The following is a 17,147-nucleotide window of genomic DNA, read 5'->3' on the forward strand; positions in this document are numbered from 1 at the left end:
GAAACTAGCGTAGATCCATTTTAACACCGGATCTATCAAGTGCCGAGAGGGATCAAATCTCTCGAGGTGCAAACCTTTCCTCAAATTTTACACTCAAAAAATAAGCATGCACCTCGAAAGATTTTATCTCTAAACACTTGATAAATGTGTTGTTAAGCTAAATGTATACTAATAAAATGTGCAATCATTCATTATTATATAAAACAAACAATTTTTAAATTAAAATAATATTAGAAAAATAAAAGTTATTAAACTCGCAAAATTCGCTTTAGCACGAACACAATATGCACTTTGGAATATAATAATTACTTCGCATCTACTTATCCAGCAAGTGTATCGGGAGCAATAAATTGCTCGTGTTCTATAATCTATTTCCGTTTGTTTTTTGAGAATAACATTAAAATGAAAATTTCAATTAAATCGTTTTTAAAAGGTTTAAAATTTTGAATAATTGAATATTCAAAAGTTATATATAGATATTTTAATATCTAAAGAGATAAATAAAAATCATTGCGATTTTAACCATATAGATGAATTCAATACTTCCGTAATATTTGAATGTAAGATTAAATAATTACGATTTTGGAATTATAAATTTAAATTTAGAAAATTATTCAGAAAATAAATTAAATTTATAATTTTATTTAAAATAATAATAAAATTATTAATCTGTTATAGAGTTGATGATGACATGGTGTTTTGTTAAGGTATTTTGTGGTTTAAAAGTTTGAAGTTTGAAATTTTATGAGTAAAAATCTAATCATTCTAAGAGCTAGTGTTGTAATTTCAGAGATTTTGACCACTTAAATATCTATGAATCTCAACTACTCAAGCCCCTAAAACTCAGATTACTTAACAAAAAAAATAAAATGATTTAATCAATTAATAATATAATTAAAAAATATATCTATATCTATAAATAATATATTCTACCACAATCAATAAATATATATAACACAACTCATGCATACATATTGTGGTAAAAAATTATCATATTATAAATTGATAGATTAAATGTCCCATTTTTATTTGTTGGCTCATCCATGTTAAAGGTGGGATGGACGATCGTCACATCTGAGTTCTTGTTATGGAGGGCCGGTTTGCTCCTCCTTTCTTTCATCCCTCCATAATGCTGGACTTGTAGATGGGTGCTTGTGACCATCTATTATCGGTTGGCTATGTTGATAAGGGTACTGGTAATTATGTTCTGTTTCATGTTTTTTTATTTTATTTAGATGAATGGTATTAGGATGTGGCCCTAACCTTGGGTTAGATTTGTCAGTTTTTCTATATATATTTTTAATACATCTTTTAAACCTGATATAATACTCATATGTATATATATGATGTTAGAAATCTGCTATTGGAAACAGCAAATGCTTTTAACGTTAAAGCAGTTTCTAATCTTAATGTGACCCGATCTAATCTTAAAGCATTTAGATTTATCTTAAAGCAGTTTCTAATCTAAAGCATTAGATCTTAAGCGTTGAATTGGTATATGATGGACGTACCAGATTAGAGTTAAATAAAATATAAAGGATTGGGTCCTCTCTCTCCCACACACAAGAGTTGCATTCTTCTCCATCAAGAAGCACATAAAGGAAGTGAGGGCAAGAGGAGAGAAACTGAATTCTGAGAAGAAGACAGAAGACAGAAGATGGCAGCCATTACATCTTCCGCTGTTAGTCAAGGTATGTCATCTTAAACAACATATTAAGTTCTGTTTGTGAAATATTCGGAATTGATGATCTTTGGGCTGTTAATGGAAATTTTACATTTGGTATCAAAGCCACAATCAATAACTGAATATTTCCTATAATTGCAATTGATCTGTTCTCTCATGATGTTAATCAAATCTTAGTCAAGTCAAGTCAAGATTCGATCGCCTCATTTTTTTAAAAGGAGATCCTCATAAAATGCCAACGCCTCCTTTGCATGTGCCCTTATCTGCTCCGTCTCCCTTCTGTACTGTGTATTAATCAAGTGCCAGCCTGGATTTCTCTTTCTGTAAGCGGGAAATCATGAGCAAAGCATCATCGATTGAGTTGGCCGATGCATTTCTCTCGGCTTGAAGCTCAGAAGAAATATCCTCTAATGCCTGGTGCTGGGCACGCAGTGCGTCTAACAACTTATGCACATACTTACAGAGAGCTTAAACTTTACCTCAAAAATTGAATGTAAACTCCCTGCCAGTTCTTGTGGCTGTGAGCCCGTTGAAGTTGGGCGTTGATTAGAATCATCATAGTCGTCATCATCGTCCCGTGATAGATCACTGAACAAATCTTCCACGCGGAGTAAAGGAACTCCTAGACTTCCGACCATTGCTTCGCTTGGGCTATTCGAAATTATCTCCGTTCATTTGGCTTTAGGCACAATAATGGTGACTTACTGCTGCCAGTTGTTATTATAATGAATTTAAATGCGTTTGGACCCCATTCTTGCTATTGGGTTAAGGTGCCGCGACTGCAGGGTACGGGTTCGCCAAATTTACACCGCGTTTGAACCTAGTTCAACCGCTTATTCGCATCTTTGGCGGAGAATTGATGCTTGGTAGTTGGCTTTGTTAGAAATTCCTGCATATATGAATCTCACAATTCATTTATTCACCATATCATTGTGTGTTCGCTGTGTATGTTGGAATGAATGTATTAAAATGCGGTGAATATAAGTTATTGAATCCTGGTAGATAGTCGAATTTGTGCACTGTAAGAAGACTAACAAAGCAATCGTTTTTAGTACAGAGTTGAGAAGAACTCCTGTAGGAAAGTTACAGTTTCGATTGACGTTTGAAATTTGGGCATAAAAGTAATTGCTCTATGAATGATTGTTTTGCATACATTAATGATTGTTTATGCACATGAGATTTATGATTTTGTTAATCACCAAAGTGGTCAAAATCAGAATGTTGTTTTGCATAAGGTATGTGTTATAAGTTATTTGTGCACATGAGATTTATGATTTTGTTAATCACCAAAGTGGTCAAAATCATAATAATCATTTAGTGCATAAGTGACATAATGATTATTGATAAAAATTGTCAGTTATAATAATACCAATTAAAAACTGGCGTCACTAATGATAGAACCTGAGAACTTACCCAAAGGAAAGTCTTGTTCTATAACTAGTTGACATGATGAGGTTTGATAGATATTTTGATTAAATAAATATTGATCATCCAAATATGTCAGTTCTATTTAATTGAATATATTTATTACCTACTTATGTTTTGGTATTTAATTATGTTAAGTATAAGATAGTGTCTACCCAAAGGAGTGCTATATTATACTATTATGTCTACATCTGAATCGCGTTAGTTATGAGCTTATAGTTATTTCATTTTTGATTTCAAGGTTATCTATCTTTCGTATGTTTTGAATCAAATTTAGTTGAAGTTCCCATTAATACATGGTGGCTTGATACTGGTGCTACAACTCATGTTTCCAATAATATGCAGGGATTTCTTATGATCCGAACCATAAATCCAAATGAATATCGTTTTCTCTTTATGGGAAATGGAATGAAATCTTCAATTGAAGGCATTGGGACTTATCGTCTAATTCTAGAAAGTGGATATGTATTAGACTTATACAGTACCCTTTATGTACCTTCATTATCTAGAAACCTTATTTCCGTAAGTAAGTTGGATAATTCTGGTTTTAGATGTATGTTTGGATCTGGCTGTTTTGATTTATATAAGAATACTGATAATGTTGGTTCTGGTATTCTAATTGATGGTTTATATAAATTGAAACTGAATGACACTTATGTGAATTCCTTGTTGAATGTAGTAAATAATGTTGGATGTAAACGTAGCATGGTGAATGAAAATTCTGCTTTCTTGTGGCATAAAAGACTAGGTCATATATCCAAAGAAAGAATGATGAGACTAGTAAGTAATGAAATTTTGTCAAATTTGGACTTTAGTGATCTAGAATTATGTGTGGATTGTATTAAAGGTAAACAAACCAAACATAATAAGAAAGGAGCCACCAGAAGCAGCCAGCTTCTTGAAATAATACACACTGATATTTGCAGACCTATGGACACTTCAGCCTTTAATGGAGAAAAGTATTTCATCACTTTCATTGACGATTTTTCCCGTTATGGTTATGTCTATTTGCTTCATGAAAAATCTCAATCTGTGAATGTCCTTGAGACGTTTGTAAAGGAAGTTGAGAGGCAATTAGATAAAAAGGTGAAAATCATAAGGTCTGATAGAGGTGGTGAATATTATGGAAAATATAATGAGTCAGGCCAGTGTCCAGGTCCATTTGCAAAATTCCTCGAAAGTCATGGCATATGTGCACAATACACAATGCCAGGTACACCACAGCAAAATGGTGTAGCAGAAAGGCGCAATAGGACGTTAATGGATATGATTAGGAGTATGATGTCAGATTCTACACTACCTAAGAATTTGTGGTCGTATGCTCTCAAAACCGCTAACTATTTATTGAATAGGGTTCCTAGTAAAGCTGTTCAAAAGACTCCTTTTGAGTTATGGACTAACAGGAAACCTAGCTTAAGACACCTGCATGTTTGGGGTTGTCCAACGAAAGCGAGAATTTATAATCCACATGAAAAGAAATTAGATTCTCGAACGATCAGTGGGTATTTTTTAGGATACCCTGAGAAATCTAAAGGGTACGTGTTTTACTGTCCTAATCATAGTCCAAGAATTGTAGAAACTGGTAATGCAAGATTCATTGAGAATGGTGAAGTCAGTGGGAGTACTCGAAGAGAAATAGTAGAAATAAAGGAAACAAGGGTAAATGTTACATTGCCTAGAATAGTTCCTCCATCTACTATTACTCCAAATGTTGTTCCAGCTGTTGTAGAACAGCATGATGATAATGAACAACATATAAATGAAGAAGTACTTCCTGAAGGAAATGACTTACATAATGCTGATATGCATGAACCACAACAAGTAGCATTAAGAAGACCTCAAAGAAATCGTAGGTCAGCTATTTCTGATGATTATGTGGTTTATATGCAAGAATCAGATTATGATATTGGAATCAATAAGGATCCAGTTTCGTTTTCACATGCTGTAAAAAGTAAAGAGTCAAAGGAATGGATTAATGCCATGAAAGAAGAACTGAAATCCATGCAACAGAATGAAGTTTGGGATCTCGTTGAGTTACCACATGGCTGTAAAAGAGTCGGATGCAAATGGGTTTTTAAAACCAAACACGACTCTAGTGGTAATATCGAACGGTATAAAGCTAGACTTGTTGCTAAGGGTTACACTCAGAAAGATGGTGTTGATTACAAGGAGACATTTTCTCCTGTTTCGAAAAAGGACTCACTAAGAATAATAATGGCATTAGTAGCTCATTATGATTTGGAGTTGCATCAAATGGATGTGAAAACAGCCTTTCTGAATGGAGATCTTGATGAGGATGTTTATATGGATCAACCTGAGGGTTTTTCTGTAGAAGGTAAAGAACAATTGGTGTGTAAACTTAAGAAGTCAATATATGGGCTTAAACAAGCATCCCGGCAATGGTATATTAAGTTCAATACCATTATTACATCCTTTGGTTTTAAGGAAAATACGGTTGATCACTGTATATACCAAAAGATCAGTGGGAGCAAGTTTATTTATCTGGTCCTTTATGTTGATGACATCTTGCTCGCTGCAAATAATTTAAGTATATTGCATGAGACTAAGGAATTTCTCTCAACGAACTTTGAAATGAAAGATATGGGAGAGGCATCCTATGTGATTGGAATAGAAATATTCCGTGATCGATCACAAGGAATATTGGGATTGTCTCAGAAAGGATATGTTGAAAGGATTCTAGAGAGATTTGGAATGAGTAAGTGTTCACCTGGGACAGTTCCTGTACAGAAAGGTGATAAATTCAGTCTCATGCAATGTCCTAAGAATGATGTTGAACGAAAGGAAATGGAATCAATTCCATATGCATCTGTGGTTGGTAGCCTGATGTATGCTCAAACCTGTACTAGACCGGATATCAGCTTTGCGGTCGGTATGTTAGGGAGGTATCAAAGTAATCCAGGAAGGCAACATTGGCAAGCTGCAAAGAAAGTTTTGAGGTACCTACAAGGCACGAAAGATTACATGCTCATGTATAGAAGATCCAATGAATCGGAGGTGATTGGATATAGCGATTCAGATTTTGCTGGATGTATCGATACTAGAAAATCGACTTTTGGTTACCTGTTTATGTTTGCTCAAGGTGCCATATCATGGAAAAGTGCGAAACAGACTATCGTTGCTTCATCCACTATGGAGGCAGAATTTGTGGCATGTTTTGAAGCCACAATTCATGCATTATGGTTGCGGAACTTCATTTCAGGACTTGCGGTTGTCGACACCATTAGCAAGCCGCTGAAAATTTATTGTGATAACTCTGCAGCAGTATTTTTCTCAAAGAACGACAAGTACTCTAAAGGTGCCAAACACATAGATCTGAAGTATCTTGTTGTGAAAGATGAGGTTCAGAAACAAAGAGTGTCAATCATGCACATCAGGACAGAACTTATGATTGCAGACCCTTTGACGAAAGGGTTACAACCAAAACAATTTAAGGAACATGTTCAAAGAATGGGTCTTGGTTGTATTAATAATAATTGATGTGTGACATTCTGAGCTCTTTTATGTGTTTCTGATATACAATTATGTGTCTCTTGTTTTAATGAAGTAGTACGTATTTTATGTAATTTTAAACAAGAAAGAGTCTTATAAAGATATTATGTTTAATCATTATGATATAAGACATTATGTGGACCATTATGCTGTTTTATATAAATTATGAGTATGAATTGATGGATTTCTGGTATTGTAGTATATGGAAGGGAATGCCTTGAATTAATAGTGCACAACCGCCATAACTCTCAGCAATTTATCATAGTATGATGTTCAACACTTAATATTATGAATAGTCGGGTCAAGTGGGAGAATGTTAGAAATCTGCTATTGGAAACAGCAAATGCTTTTAACGTTAAAGCAGTTTCTAGTCTTAATGTGACCTGATCTAATCTTAAAGCATTTAGATTTATCTTAAAGCAGTTTCTAATCTAAAGCATTAGATCTTAAGCGTTGAATTGGTATATGATGGACGTACCAGATTAGAGTTAAATAAAATATAAAGGATTGGGTCCTCTCTCTCCCACACACAAGAGTTGCATTCTTCTCCATCAAGAAGCACATAAAGGAAGTGAGGGCAAGAGGAGAGAAACCGAATTCTGAGAAGAAGACAGAAGACAGAAGACAGAAGATGGCAGCCATTACATCTTCCGCTGTTAGTCAAGGTATGTCATCTTAAACAACATATTAAGTTCTGTTTGTGAAATATTCGGAATTGATGATCTTTGGGTTGTTAATGGAAATTTTACATATGAAATATAGGAGTTCAGATATGGAATTTGAGTAAAGAAAATATGCTTGATAATTAAGAAAAAGAAAGATATTCGAGATCCGAATTTGAAGAGCAAATTAAAGGTAGGCTTATCAGAAAAACTCAACGGTTAATTTGATAGATTACAAGTTAATTTGGAAGGTGAATTGTGAACCATTAATTTTACACAAAAATATTGAGTCAATTTCCAATATAATTAAAAATTATCAGCGACCATTAATATATATTTTTTAAATCTGTTTTGATTGTGAAAATTGTCCAATGTGACAAGTTGCTTGGTTTTTAAATTATTAATCGGAATCAACGAAAATGCCGTAAGGATGTTTTAAATAACAAGAGCATATATAACATGTTACATGTTTTTTTTAAGCATTTGCATATGCTTTCAAAATTGTTTGATGTTTTCAAGCAAACACGTTTTTTCGAGCGTAATCCACGGAAGACTTTCCATTAAACGATAAATCTCATCTCCTCCTGGTACGAAAATCGTTTGATGTTTTCAAGCGAACACGTTGTTTCGAGCGTAACCCACAGAAGACTTTCCATTAAACGACAAATCTCATTTCCTCTTCTTGCACTCAGCGCGCATGTGAACATCTCAGCGACCCAAAAATCCAGCGCTGCAGGACAGCAACTTCTTTCGTATTAAATATTTGGTGCGACGTACAATATCACAGTATACTTTATTTCAGGAGGTGATTCATGAGTTAGTCCGACTCTTTCTGGTGTTCAAAGTTGAGTGTATAAGAATTGTTGTGGTGTATAGTTTAAATGTTTTGGAAGTATTTTTGTTTAATTAGTTAAAAATTTGATAGTGAAAAAGTATTTGATTTCTTTTAGCATATAGTAGATGCACAGTTAGGATGAGAAAAAATGGTGGGCCAGAAAATTTTAAGTTTTTTATTTTATTTTTTAATTTGGTTTTGAGCAAGTTTTTAATAAATTTTTAAGTGAATTTATGATATTATTTTAATAAATTTTTAAGTGAATTTATGATATTATGATCAAATCTCTCTTTTTCATGATTAAATCTCTCTTGAGATACAAACCTCTTTTGTAGTGAAAAGAGATTGATCCTCTAAACACTTACTTTTCTCTCAACTTATCCAAACCTGAAACTAAGCAAATCATACTAGAATAAGACAAAGGGACCTGCTAATTAATTAGGTTTGTACAATGATTGCATTCATAACTGTAAGTGAAAACAGTTTTTTTTTTTTTTTTTTTTCCTCAATTAGTACAATGATTTTGGTTATATTTCTAAAAAAAATTGGCAGAGATTTTTGTAAATAAAAATTGTCAAATTTCATAATTTTTAGTGTAAAGAAGTTTTTGATAAATTAAATCTATTTCCGCCATCAAAAACATAATTTAAACACTATATCTACAAAACTTTTTAATTTTTTTTTTATCCAAACTACAACTCGTAACTCTGCAGACAATTCCTCGGCCTCAATAAACGATTCCCTTAATATATGTTCAGTTAACTGTAAAACAGAATGCCGGATATCTGGGACCTCGTTCTAAGGTTGTAAGTTTACTTGATTCGCGGTTGTTTAAAGTGCGAAATTTTCATAAAATCGAAGTATCCTCAACACAAAAAACCGTGACATTTGCATGGTTACAGATGTAGGACGCTTTAGGATACTTGGGATACCTGGATTTCGTAATATGCTCCCTCGACGAAATTTGCGATAGGCGCATACCATGCACTTGTTCTAATTCCAACGCCTCTCTTTCATGTTTACATTCTAACCTGTGATCAACTGTAAATTGGTTACCGTTACCGTATTTTTTTGCTGGGTAAGTGATTAAATAATGTGGACCGTTACCGTATATTTTTGCTGGGTAAGTGATTAAATAATGTGGATGTGGTTAAAGGATCAAAGGTGGAAGTTTTTTTATTTGTGTTCTGTCATGAATGATGCCAAAGAGTTGGTGGACAGCTTCAGCGACAATATAGATTTAGTGGCTGGAATAGCTCAGTTGGTTAGAGCGTGTGGCTGTTAACCACAAGGTCGGAGGTTCACTCCCTCCTTCTAGCGTAGATATCAAGCACGCTTATTTAAAATTTGTATAAATTGCATTGCAGAATATAGTTTTTTAAAATCTTTCTAGCGTAGATATCAAGCACATTGAAAAATGTATAAATTGCATGGCAGAATATAGTTTTTTAAAATTTTTTTTAAAATCTTTCTAGCGTAGATATCAAGCACATTGAAAAATTCAAAAGTCTTATAAATTGCATTGGGAATATACATTTTTAAAAGTGGTGCTTTGCATTGCAGAATATTTATTTTTCAATATAAAAGTTTAACTCAAGGTCGGAGGTTCAAGCCCTCCTTCTAGCGTAGATATCAAGCACGTTTGTTTAAAATTTGTATAAATTGGTGCTTTGCAGTGCAGAATATTTATTTTTCGATATAAAAATTTAACTTAACGAAAAATAAAAGATAAACCAAATATAAAAATTTAAACCAAGAAGAAAAGATAAACCAAAGAAATATAAATTGCATTGCAAAATATATATACAAAACCAAATATAAAATTTTAAAAATTCAAAAGGCGTATAAATTGCATTGCTGAATATACATTTTTAAAAGTGGTGCTTTGCATTGCAGAATATTTATTTTTCAATATAAAAGTCTAATTTAACGAAAAATGAAAGATAAACCAAATATAAAAATTTAAACTAAAAACAAAAGATAAACCAAAGAAATATAAATTACATTGCAAAATATATATACAAAACCAAATATAAAAATTTAAACTAAAAAGAATATACATTTTTCAATATAAAAGTTTAAACTAAGAACATATAATTGCATTGCAGAATATATATACTAAACCAAATATAAAAGCTTAAACTAAGAAGGATATACATTTTTCAATATAAAAGTTTAAACTAACAAAAAATAAACCAAATAAACTAAGAACAAAAGATAAACCAAAGCTATATAATTTGCATTGCAGAATATATATACTAAGAATATATATTTTTCAATATAAAAGTTTAAACTAAGAACAAAAAATAAACTAAAAAGGTATAAATTGCATTGCAAAGTATATATACTAACCATATTAAATGATTAAAACATATGCACTTTAATTTTTTTTGGGTAAAAATATAAGAAAAAAAAAAACTAAACTAAGAACAAAAGATAAAGCAAAAAAGAATAAATTGCATTGCATAATATATGCTAAATAGCTTGTTTCATTAAATTTAAAAGATAAAAACTAAGAAAAAAAATAAAACAAAAAGTCAAATCTAAAATGAATGGAAGAGAGCCACTAAGAGCACTTTCAATCAAATATATATTTTTCAATATAAAAATTTAAGCTAGGAACAAAAGATAAACCGAAGAAGTATAAATTGTATGCAGAATATATACTATCCATATTAAATGATTGAAACATATACACTTAATTTTTTTTTAATTAAAAATATAAGATAAAGCAAAAGAAAAAAAGAAACTAAGAACAAAAGATAAAGCAAAGAGGAATAAATTGTACGGAATAATATATGTTACATATCTTGTTTCATTATCTTGATAAATTTAAAAGATGAAAACTAAGAACAAAAATTGAAACAAAAAGTCAAATCTAAAATGAATTGAAGAGAATCACTAAGGGCACTTTCAATCAAATATGAATCATATTGTCACCAGTGTCATTGTAAAAAATATCATAACAATATTAATATAAACAATATTTTATATATAAAAAAGATACATTTCATATTTGTATAGATAGATTTTAATTTGTAGGGAGGAGATAATAAATTATGGAACTAGTGACTTTATTAAGAAAAGCAGTTTTTATTCATTTTTTGAAATGGTCGGATATATTTTAATTTTCATAAATGGGCTCTCAACCTGTAATTTTTTTTGAGTTCAAAATTTAAGGAAAGATTTTGATCTTTCTTAACACTTGATAAATTCAAAGTTAAAACCAATCAACTACATCTATTTATATATATAGTTACATCTTTTTTTTAGTTCAAAATGTGAGGAAAGATTATGATCTTCCTTGACACTAGATAAATTTAAAATTAAAATCAATCAACTACATCTATTTATCTATATAACTTAGAAAAAAAAGATAGTAAGTTAAATATATATATTTGAATTTCAGAAATGTAATTTTTATATACTGTTTAGAATATTTTTTTTATAGTAAGTATAATTTTTTTTTTTTTATGTTTATTGAATAAATTTAAACACAAGGTTATAAAAAAGCCTATAAATCATTATTATTCCATTTTACATAATAAAATGTGAAAATAAAATTTATATAGAAGATGAATTTATAATTTATAGGTACTGGTACTGAAATTGAAAATTCCACTTGTTTAGAGTCTATCTACTACTATACCCTTTTCAGGGAATGAAGAGTTGTTGGTAATCAAACACATCAACATCCATAATGAAATAAGAACACACCATTTTGCCTGCATTATTTTTGTACTTCAGTTCGAATAACGACGGTTTGTCAATGCATCCACGGTATTATTCTTGTGAACTGATAAGTTCCAGATCAAGAAGCATGCATATTGTTATGCATGATATTATTTTTTGAATTAATATGTTCCGTGGTATTGTTATGGTATTATTCTTTTGAATTAATATGTATGCATGTTGTTAAGATTATTTAGTGTTAGTCATGAATCAGAGAGAGATGATACGCTGTACTATTCTCATTGTCAAGAAATTGATGGGTTATTTTATCTACTCCTGTCTATGTCTATTTCATCTTCCAATTAGATGGTTGATGATGGTTGATGTAACAGGGTAGTTTGCATATAATAATGGAAGGGAAGAGTAATTTAGGGAGGCTAAGGAATTGTCCTGATTGTTGATAGTGGAAATATATTCAGCACTATTAAAAAAATTTTAGACAATTAAAATTATGAAATTTAACAGTTTTTATTTGGATTTACAAAAATCCCAGCTAAATTTTTTCAAAATATATGGGAACTATAACTTTGGAGAAAAAAACAATCTCATTAGACTAATGGCATATGTTGTTGTTGATTTAAGTTGTTGGTTCCTTTGAATCATGTCATTTAAGTTGTTGGTTCCTTTGAATCATGTCTATTTATTACTTCTGTGCCAGACTTTTTGAACCCAAATGGTATGTTCTGGGGTAGGTTTTGAAAAAAGAGAAATTCGTTATGCAAATTTTAGGATTTTCAATTATTATAATTTACTAATCAATGTTTTACTAAAATACAAAGATCCACATTAACTAGTGCCATATCACTTATATGAGAGCATTGAGTATCACTCAAACGAAGTACAATTAGTACGGCGTTGGTTGCTAAATATGATTGTCTAGTTAACAGAGCGGAGAAGTAGAGCAACAGAGTTGGAGTACGGACCAAAGTTGACTACCAAAGATAGAGCCAAAATTAGAGGCAGGGATATCATCGGACCCAAGAACGTAAGTGAGAGCCAAAGTTCTTAGATTGAAGACTTTTAGATACCAAAATCCTACCGGGCGTGGTGGTCTAGTTCGTCTGGTGGTCTAATCTGTAATGGACAGAATAAAAATCAAGCCCCACCCATTTTTGTTGCCAAGAACAACCCTAAAAAGTAAGCCTTCGCATAGGAATTACCGGGGCATTGTACTCTCGATTAAGGGGAGAGAAAGGAAAGGCAAAAGACAAAAATGTCATATAGCCACACTAGGACAAGAGACGTGAGAAAACTTACAGTCAATGTCCAGGTTAATGAAGGTTGTATTGTATTTAACTGTCCTAATCATATAATACTTCTCTCTCCATTAAGGCAATCTGTGTGTTGTGAATCTGGTTTTCAGTGTGGCTGATGTTTAAATTTTCTCGTGCATAATTAGGCCGATAGGCCTTTCTTATGCATCAACAATTGTCAACACTTTTACTCTACTCCGTTAGATCAGGTGAGGCACTTTCAATCGTTGATTTGAAGTGTCACTGCTTTTTTCAAATATTAATTGGTTTTGCAGTTTGCATACATGCAACAATAAAGTTGGAAACATTCCTATAAGAAATATCTGATCTTAGAACTTTGTGTACTTAAAACAAGAAACATTCCTTTCATTCTCTGCCAGCAAAGAATTCCCATATTAAAAATATCTACACTTCACTCACTCTAATTGGAAATAGCTATTACAGCACATCGCGTAAGATATTTCTTGACATGGAGATCAAAGCATCACATTGGTAATAGATGTCACTATAAAAAGCCTCAAGCTGTGTGCATAACCATTCATTTATCTGTTAGAGAAAAACTAAAGAGGTTATTATTATATTAGATTGAAAATGGATTTTTCTTCGTTTGTTGTCATAACTTTATTTGTAATATTTCTTGTTTTCACAGCGGTGCCTTCTTTTCTTTGGTCTGCCAAATGTACTCTTTAATAGCATCCAGACCCCGATCTACCACTTGGGGAGGGGGCATAACCGGAGGATTATTCCCTTCCACCTTAAGAAACTGCAACTTTTCCAAGTGCCCAATAGACGCAGGCAATGCTGTGATTTGATTGTAACTGATATTTAACTCGATGAGAGACGTGAGACCCCCGATCGATTCCGAGAGAGACACCATATAGTTAAAATTGCTGCTGAGATCCAGGTACTTGAGGTTCATCAAGTTCTCAAAATCTTATAGAAGGCCTCCAAGCCTGTTCATGTGGACATCCAGAAAGTGGAGAGACGTTGTCTGTCTCTGTGAGCTTTTTACTAGTAACAATCCGTTAGGTCAGCCGATCGACCAAAAGCGAGCCCTGCCCATGTCAAGCTCATGCAAAATCACCGCTCCGCCTCTCAGTGAATGCAACGGTAAGAGATTTCTACTAACTCTGTTTCTGCGGGTGTTTTTTCTGATATTTCGGACGGTAAGTTGCTTATTTCTGGTTTAATTTTTTGGTTTTCCAGCAGCGATTGATATTCCCGTTGCTGCTCCTGTGACAGCGCCAGGCTCTGCGTCTCCTCCGCCAAAGGGCGTTCCTCCAACAAACTCCAGTGGTACAAATAGTACGGCCACACCAGGAACGAGTTCCTCTCCCAACGAAAGATCTGTGGGCGCTATTTTTAATTACGTTGGGTTCATTTTGGCGGCGATTTTAGCCGGACTTCTGTCCTCTTAATGCTTTTGTAGTGATATCTGATTAGGTAGTTAGATGCAGAACTGCTTTGTTTCAGCTGTAGTCTATTCATTTGAATTCTTTCATCTTGTGGAGAGTGGATAATATGTCTGAAAATTAGCGACCGTGTCGATGTTGTTAGATGTGATTAGGGTATTATTTCTTGATACAGATGCAGCTGTTTCTCAGGTTATTCTTTTATTTCTTTAATATATGTTGTCAAATTATACTTAATCATGATCTCCTTTGATCGTTCAAGTCATTATATTTTTATTATAATTTTTTTCCAGAATTTAAAATGTAGATTAATTTATTGTTTATTATGTGCATGGCCTTGTTCCAAATGTCCATGACTTTACAATCTTTGATTTCAAACGTAATTTTATGTTGTTGTACATTTATATTGGGTTATTTTTATCATTTTTATCTGCGAATGGCTTAAACAAATTGGAAAAAAAAATTGACCGCTTTATAGGTCACCTGTTATAAAGTAAACCTTGCAATTTTTTGAATTTGGATAATGAATAAAGATCACAATTATAATAAAAAGCACTGAGACCACTGAAAATTTTAACTTCTGAATTTAATATTCACATGTCCAAGAGGAAGATAGAAAAATAAAAAGAGGTTTCTCGCATTGAGAGGTTAAATTTACAGTTTTTTCAATGGAATCAGTCCATTGTGGAAGAAAATGAAAGGTTGAGGAAACAAGCTTTACTACAAACCGAGGAGAATCAACTTCTACCACAGAGGATGCAATAGCAACTTGGGCGTCCAGACAAAGTCTTGGGAACTTAATCAATAGTTTATCATTGTCTTTTGGAATCTTGGGTTTCTGTACAATGTATATCATGAGAGAAACGTGGATAAATGATGATGTACAATTGTGAAATCAATTTGTTAGATTATGATGTTAGATGGGTCAATCTTGAAATCTTTTCTCGGATATTCATAATTATAAGCCATTAAATTTCCCTCATTAAGTGGTATTCTAATTTTTTTTTTGAATGGTGTCATAACTTATAAAATTAGATATATTCTCAGGTTTTTGTTTTTCTTGTGATTGCATGGTGCATTCACTAGGTTCTGTCTAGCTTATATGATTTATTTGTTTTTCTTTGTATGTGTATTAAAGTAATAATAAAATAAATATATTTTTATTTTGTATTTGTTGAATACAATGTATTTTTATTTAAAAGAGCAAATTATTTTTAATATAAATGTATTTTTATTTAAAAGAGCAAAGTAATAATAAAATAAATATATTTTTCTTTTGTATTTGTCGAATACAATGTATTTTTATTTCAAAGAGCAAATTATTTTTAATATAAATGTATTTTTATTTAAAAGAGCAAAGTATCTTTAATATAATAAGTTTTTAGATCTATAGTTTTTATCATTTAGAACTTAATTTTAACATATTTTCTATAATTATTTATAGATTAAATAAATTCCCATTTTTTTCTTTTATGGATGACTAAATATTTCTTAGAATTTTGTGACTAACTAAATTTAACTTAAATTTAATACACTAAAAAACTTAAATTGTGTATTAAAAACTTAAATTTAATATATTGATTTAAAAAAAAACATACTTTCAATTTAACAATCCTAACAGCTCTCTTTACACACGTTATATACTTTCAATTTAACAATCCTAACAGCTCTCTTTACACACATTATAGGCTCTCTTTACAGACGACTTTCAAGATTACTTACAACATGTATGTAGTTTATAAAGTTTATATTTAATTTAATTATGTACAATGGCACTGGTTTATCAATGTTGGAGAAGAGTTACAATTGTGGAAGCAGATGTTTGTATAAAAGTTAACCAATACCCAAATTGACAATACAATTGAGATAGGCCTTTCCTATGCATCAACAATTGTCAACACTTTTACTCTCCTCCATTACATCAGGTGAGACACTTTCAATCGTTCATTTGAATTGTCACTACTTTTTCCAAATATTAATTGGTTTTGGAGTTTGCATACATGCAACAATAAAGTTGGAAACATTCCTATAAGAAATATCTGATCTTAGAACTTTGTGTACTTACAACAAGAAATATTCCTTTCATTCTTTGCCAGCAAAGAATTCCCATATTAAAAATATCTACACTTCACTCACTCTAATTGGAAACAGCTATTACAGCACATCGCGTAAGATATTTCTTTACATGGAGATCAAAGCATCACATTGGCAATAGATGTCACTATTAAAAGCCTCAAGCCGTGTGCATAACCATTCATTTATCTGTTAGAGAAAAACTAAAGAAGTTATTATTATATTAGATTGAAAATGGATTTTTCTTCGTTTGCTCTCATAACTTTATTTGTAATATCTCTTGTTTTTACAGCGGTGCCTTCTTTTCTTTGGTTTGCCAAATGTACTCTTTAATAGCGTCCAGACCCCGATCTACCACTTGGGGAGGGGGCACAACCGGAGGATTCCCTTCCACCTTAAGAAACTGTAACTTTTCCAAGCGCCCAATAGACGCAGGCAATGTTGTGATTTGATTGTAACTGATATTTAACTCGATGAGAGACATGAGACCCCTGATCGATTCCGGGAGAGACACCATATAGTTAAAATTGCTGCTGAGATCCAGGTACTCGAGGTTCATCA

The sequence above is a fragment of the Pinus tabuliformis genome, chromosome 6 (genome assembly GCF_031772625.1).
Source record: "Pinus tabuliformis cultivar Carrire ecotype Pingquan chromosome 6, CPIR1, whole genome shotgun sequence".
In the NCBI taxonomy this organism is placed as follows: Eukaryota; Viridiplantae; Streptophyta; class Pinopsida; order Pinales; family Pinaceae; genus Pinus; species Pinus tabuliformis.